This window comes from Cajanus cajan, chromosome 3, assembly GCF_000230855.2.
Source record: "Cajanus cajan strain Asha chromosome 3, NIPB_CcT2T_4, whole genome shotgun sequence".
Lineage (NCBI taxonomy): Eukaryota > Viridiplantae > Streptophyta > Magnoliopsida > Fabales > Fabaceae > Cajanus > Cajanus cajan.
Genome location: NC_138519.1, coordinates 20,291,256 through 20,298,006, shown reverse-complemented (window position 1 = coordinate 20,298,006; position 6,751 = coordinate 20,291,256). Strand labels below are relative to the sequence as shown.

The 6,751-nt window shown below is 24.7% G+C and overlaps 1 long non-coding RNA gene across 1 annotated transcript; it reads right to left on the bottom strand.

The window, feature by feature from the left end:
* Positions 1-1,876: 1,876 nt before the first annotated feature.
* On the bottom strand, positions 1,877-4,100 carry LOC145955669 (uncharacterized). The gene is made up of 2 exons (XR_014432320.1): positions 3,711-4,100; positions 1,877-2,134 (listed from the first exon to the last, which is right to left on the bottom strand). It is a non-coding gene; the product is annotated as an uncharacterized LOC145955669 (long non-coding RNA).
* Positions 4,101-6,751: the final 2,651 nt, after the last annotated feature.

Sequence of the window (6,751 nt, the reverse complement as noted above, 5' to 3'; positions counted from 1 at the left end):
ATTAATAAATAAAAATAATATTGTGCTACAATATAAATTATTTATAAAAAATTTAAAATATAATTTAATATTTAAAAATATTTATTTATACAAATTTTAAATATAATTTATATAATCAAACATAATATTTATTTATTTATATATAATATATTATAAATTTTAATTATGTATAATAAATATTTAACATATGCATTCGACAATTTAAAATATTATTATTTTTTAAAATATACTTAGATATAAGTTGCTAACTTACTTTTTTTTTTTATATATAAAAAGTGCTTGTAAATGAGCAAACTTATATGTGTGTATCATGTTAATTATAGTTAAGTAAACTTAGGGGGTGTATTGATTTAGGATTTCGTAAGATTTTAAAAGACTTTTTTTGAGTAAAAAAGTTCATTGGTATTCAATCAAGATTTTATGTCACTTAAAAATAATCCAGTGGTATTCAATTTGGATTTTCAATATTTTTTAAAGAGTCCATTAAAATCCACTGGTATTCATTTGAGATTTTTTACAACTTAAAAACAATCAATTGGTATTCAAAAATATAAGGATTTTAAAGGATTGTTGTGTGAGAGGGATTTTGAAGGACTTTCTAGTGTTATCTATAAATACCAAATTCATAAAACAATCCCATCCAAACCCATCGGATTTTGAAAGATTGTTTGAAGTGATTTTTCAAGTGTTTCAAGAATTTTCAAGTGAGTTTTTCATTTTTTTTTCTATGCTCCTGTCTTCTCCATTTTTTCTCTACTAATAATACTACATTATTGTTCATTGCTCATATATAATATTGTAGTACTGTTCTCATCCCATTCGCTTATTTTGTGAAACTCTGATATGCAAATGATAGTATTATTGACTTGCTCTATTTTTCTGTTCATTCTCTTTAATTGACTTGCTTTATTTATTCTATGCAGTTGAATTTGTTCTTTTATATAACACAAAAAAATGCTTGAAATTTCAAATTTTAAGTGACAATTTTTTTTATAACACACGTCAAGAAAAGAAAAAGGTGAAAGATGAAATTGATATCATAATCTCTACAATATATATATATATATATATATATATATATATATATATATATATATAACATGAATTTGTTAGGGTTTCTGTGAGTAGAATGAGATGAAAATGGATTTTAGTTGGGAAAAGAACCCTCTCAACATAAAAACTGCAAACTCTCTCCTTCCCTTGAATTTGTTACTTTTATCCCTCATCCTTTTATGACTCAACAATTATTTTATTTTTTTTACTATGAATTTTTCTTTTTTATTGTTATATTGTGAAATTAAGATTTTTTTATATTTTAAAAAAAGAAAATTAACATAAGACATTGCAGTATCTAATTTTTTAGAGTTTAGGATTTATGTCTTCATTAGCTTATTTTTTTAAAAAGAAAATATTGTTAAAATATTTGTTAGAATAATTTACATTTATAAATATCGTTAAAAATTATTATATAATATATAACTAAAATAATATATATATATATATATATATATATGTATATATTCTCTATATCTAAATACTTTCGTTTATATAAAAAAAAATTATATATCTAAATATTTTCTCAGTATCGAATATACTAATTTCTTTTTTATATAAAAAATTATCTTATGTTTCTATATTTTTTTTTTTACATATTTTTTTTTATAATGACTGAGGTATTTGATCCATTTAGATAACCAAGATATATTCGATCTTGTATGATTGGTATGCTTCTAAAAATAATAATATAATATAATTTTATTGATTTTGTCTCTTATCTATAATTATTTATATAACTAGTTTTCAACATATATTGTTTTAGTAATTCAAATGGGAGATTCTGTGACACCCTTACTACCCCAATACATATATCGAAATATAATAAAAAAAATTAAGGAAAATAAACTTTTTAAGTTGGTAAAAGGGTTCACATAATACTTCATAACTGTTCTGACTGAAAAATAAAACTTGAAAGATAAAATTCAAGAGTTTACACATTTTTCAAAGAAAATAACATTTATTACAATACCAAATATTCTATCCTAGAGATCCTCTTGCCCCGATGTCACACTATCAGAGCATTTCCCAAATTAACGGATGGCATTCTATATACCACTTGCAGTTGGATCCTCTCCACCTAAAATATCAACAATTTATACGGTGAGAAAAGAAAAATTATCTATATGCAAAATACATTCAATCATATCACAGTATAATTTCATCATAACTCATTATATAGTGTATATATATATATATCAATTACTCATCATATTCACATACAACATTCATGTCAATCCAACAATTAACACTATGCCAAGGCCCCGCCACATCTGACACAAGTGATACAGGTTAATTGCCTCACTCAACCCACACCAGACCAGGGGTCACGCCCTCCCTGTAGCATCACTTACCCAGGGGCCGTGCCGTCCCTCGCCATTTTGGTGTGAGGAAACACAATCACATTACAATCAATACAATCTCTTGCAATTAATCCTATGCCAGGGCTGCCATAAGCGACATAAGTGGTGGTGTTAACTGTCCTACTCATCCCACATCATACTAGGGTCACGCCTTCCCTATAGCACCACTTACCCAGGGGTCGTGCCATCCTAGTCATCAATGTGAGACATCACAATTATAATCATACAATATCTCAACTCATAATTCAATTTCACATCAATATCATCCATCAAATAACATAACAATAACTAATATAATAATCAATAGAATGATTAGTATAAACTATAAACAGCGTATCAGGGGTTATACTACTCCTACCATGCTCATCCTTATTTCATATGAAAGATAAGAAAATTTCCTACAACTCTCATGAAGACATCAAGTCCTAATTCCATCATCTACTTTGTGAAAAATGATAAAAACCGCAACAGCTATAGATAAAGCTGACAGCTTGACCCCTCTTCACTAAAACATCCATATCTGGAGTTCTAGACCTCCTTTTTGGGTGATTCCAACGCCATTGGAAAGCTAAAATCCAAGGCTACAACTTTCATTAAGACCTCAAAATCAAAATATTCACGCTCAGCGCCCAGACTTGCACTCAGCGCGCCCAGCGCATTCTGCAACCAGCAACCCATGAAAACCTTGAAAATTCCTTCCAATCATGAATCCAATCCAAATTACACGAATTTGAACCATTAAAAAAAAAACATAAACAATATCAAAAAAAACATCATTTTAAGCAATAAAATTAAGTTTTAACCATTAATCCATGGAAATCATGAAGAAATCATGAAAACCCTAACCAAAACCTTTTCCCCTCAATCCAACCTCAATCATACATAGAACATGGAATTAATGTGATAATTCAAACTCATACATACCAGATTAAGTCTTATAAGTACTACCCTTACAATATAGTGAAAAACTAGGAATACATATATATATAGATAATAATAAAGAAAATATAAATTAACTCCAGTAAAGGTGGCAGTGCCTCCTAGTTAGGAATCCATTTATATTTTCCAAATCATAAAAATATAACAAGGATGTAAATTTTAGTCTTTTATCAAGAACATTTAAATTACAAAATAATAGGAGGCTCAGCCTTCCATTCAGATAAATTCCAAATTATAAATTAATAGGAGGCTCGGCCTTCCATTCAGATAAATTAAACGTGATTTTAAGAAATTATTCCTCTACCCAATTCCCTCATGTACTCTACATATAAATAATCCCCTTTTCCCCCGTACCTGGATGAATAGGAACTTGGGCAGAACCTCCTCCTCTTTTTCTTAAATCGGGACCGGAATTAGAGCAGAACCTCCTCTCTTATTCTCTCTTTTTATTTCTCTAGAATTTCTTCTCTCTAAAATTATGAATTTTCAAAAACCTTAAACTCCTATTTATAGAATTTATGAAGTTACTATGCATAGATTAAAATAATATTATTTCATTATTATATATTAAAAGTTACTTTTTATTAAAATATTCAAATAAATAGAATTGGAATTCAATTGAATTCCGCAGCCTCTGCATTCCACCGCAGCCATTTCCTATTCAAATTCTAATAATTGAAAAAAATACTATTTAGAAATACGTATACATGAATAGTAAAATACGTATACATAAATAGTAAAATACGTATATATGAATAGTAAAATACGTAAAAATATGATAAACCTTCTAATAATCCCAATACATAAAAATAAAATTTTGGGATGTTACAGATTCAAGAGGAAATAATAAAGAAAAAGGAAAAGAGAAAGAAAACTATGAAGCTTGGACCAAGGAGGATTCCGATGAATTGTTACAATTGATAGTGGATGCTATAAAAAGAGGATAGGATATTATGGAGAATTATCATTATTATTTATCTAGACATTATTTTTTTTTATATTATTTTTGTCTTTGACTCTTTTGAAATTTGAATGTATGCATTTTTTTTTAAATCTTATCAAATGTCAAAACTCCACAAAATCCATTAAAATCCTGATTTAAAAGTCTTGCAGAATCCATTAAAATCCTGATTTTAAATCTCATGGAATCCTACAAAATCTTAAAAGTCATGAAAATCCTGCAAAGTCTTTTAAAATCCGCAGAATTTTTTTTAACTAAAAAAGTCCTTTAAAATCCTAATCCAATACACCCCCCTTAGTCAATAAATGATGACTTATCCTAATTCATATTATATTTCTTTTAAAAAGATAATTTTAATACGAGAAATGAATGATTAAATTATTATATAATTACTTATATTAAAAAAGTAATTTTAAAATATTTTAAAAAAATTCAATATTATTAGAATATATAATTTCTTAAAAAAATAATTATAATATATATTCTTATTCTAAAAAATAAAATTATATATTTATTACTATAAATTTATATATAAATATTACTCTTATCATAACACATAATAATAAAATTTGAATAACATAACATTTCATAATTAAAATATCAAACGTGTTCAGATAGAGAGTACCACATCTATAACTTAACAAAATTAGCGGAAATTATAAATAAATAAAACTAAAATTTCCAAAATAATTTAATAAGTGAAACATCCTGGTATAATCCTATCTACGCCTCGATGTCACATGTCCTATCAGAGCAAAGCCCAACTCTGAAGCCTAAGCTTCATCACCTACATCCTCAGTCTCATGCTGATAATCACTTGTATAATGGTCAAAGGAAAACAACGAAAAGAAAAAGGAGTGAGAAACATCTCACTCTGGCTCATCCAAGACATAAAAATATCAATTTATCATATAACATTAAAAATGTACATGTATGGACACGAACTACATATTATCATGCATGTAGTGCTAAAACATCACATGGCATATTGCTGCTAGCAATACACGAAGAGTAGTCTAGGAGTACACTACAAGAAAAATTATTATTATCTACGGAATATTATCTACGGAATTTTTTCCGTAGATAATGTTTAGTTATCTACGAAATATTATTTATGGAATTTTTTCGTAGATAATTTTTAGTTATCTACGGAATATTACCTACGGAATTATTTTCGTAGATAATATTTAGTTATCTACGAAAATTTTCGTAGATAACTTATCTACGGATTTTTCCGTAGATAATTTATCTACGAAAATTTCCGTAGATAACTTCACCCATAGATAAATTTCGTAGGTAAAATATTTTATTTGAAATATCAATTAACATATTTTATTATCGTTTCATTTTAATTTATTGTAAAATAATTAAAATATTTAATTTAGCATCATTAAAAAAATAATCATTATAAGATTTTTTTTTAAATTTAATTATTTATTATAATACTTTTAGTCAGCGTATCGACCAAAAAATATATTTTTGATTAAAATATATTTTAAAATTTTAGTTAATTCATTATAATATTTTAAAATAAATATTACTAAAAATTGTCATTAGATAAGTTATTTACGGAAATTTCTTTAGATAAGTTATTTATGGAAATTTCCATAGATAATTTATCTATGGATTTTTCTGTAGATAAGTTATCTACGGAAATATTCGTAGGTAACCTATCTACAGATTATTCCGTAGATAAGTTATCTACGAAAATTTCCGTAGATAACTTCACATGTAAATAAATTTCTTAAGTTACAATTTATTTGAAACATCAATTAACATATTTTATTATCTTTTCATTTTAATTTATTGTAAAATAATTAGAATATTTAATTTAGCATCATTAAAAAAATAATCATTATAAGATTTAATTTTTTTAATTTAATTATTTATCATAATACTTTTAGTTATCGTATTGACCAAAAAATATATTTTTGATTAAAATATATTTTAAAATTATTTATGATTAAAATATATTTTAAAATTTTATTTAATTCATTATAATATTTTAAAATAAATATTATTAAAAATTTCCATCTTAAATTTTTTATTTTTATAAATTAATTGATAATAAAAAAATAACATACTAATATATGGTTTTAAATTTGATATGAAAATATTAGGATATAATTAGATAAGATTTTAAATTAGTATTTTATTAATGATTGATAATTAGAAAATAAAATAAGAATAAATACATTTTTTGAATTTTATATCTTAGATTGAAGATGAATAAATATATTAATTTAATTAATAATTTATTTAAAATGTTAAAATTTAATTTATAAAAATAATATTTTAAAAGAGAAGGGTTATAATAATATCAATGTAACTTTTATTAAATGCGAATTTTATAAATTCAACGTTAGATTAAAAGTTTTCTACTCTTAGCTCATATATACAAAACTTTATATTAATTTAAGATGATTTGATACTT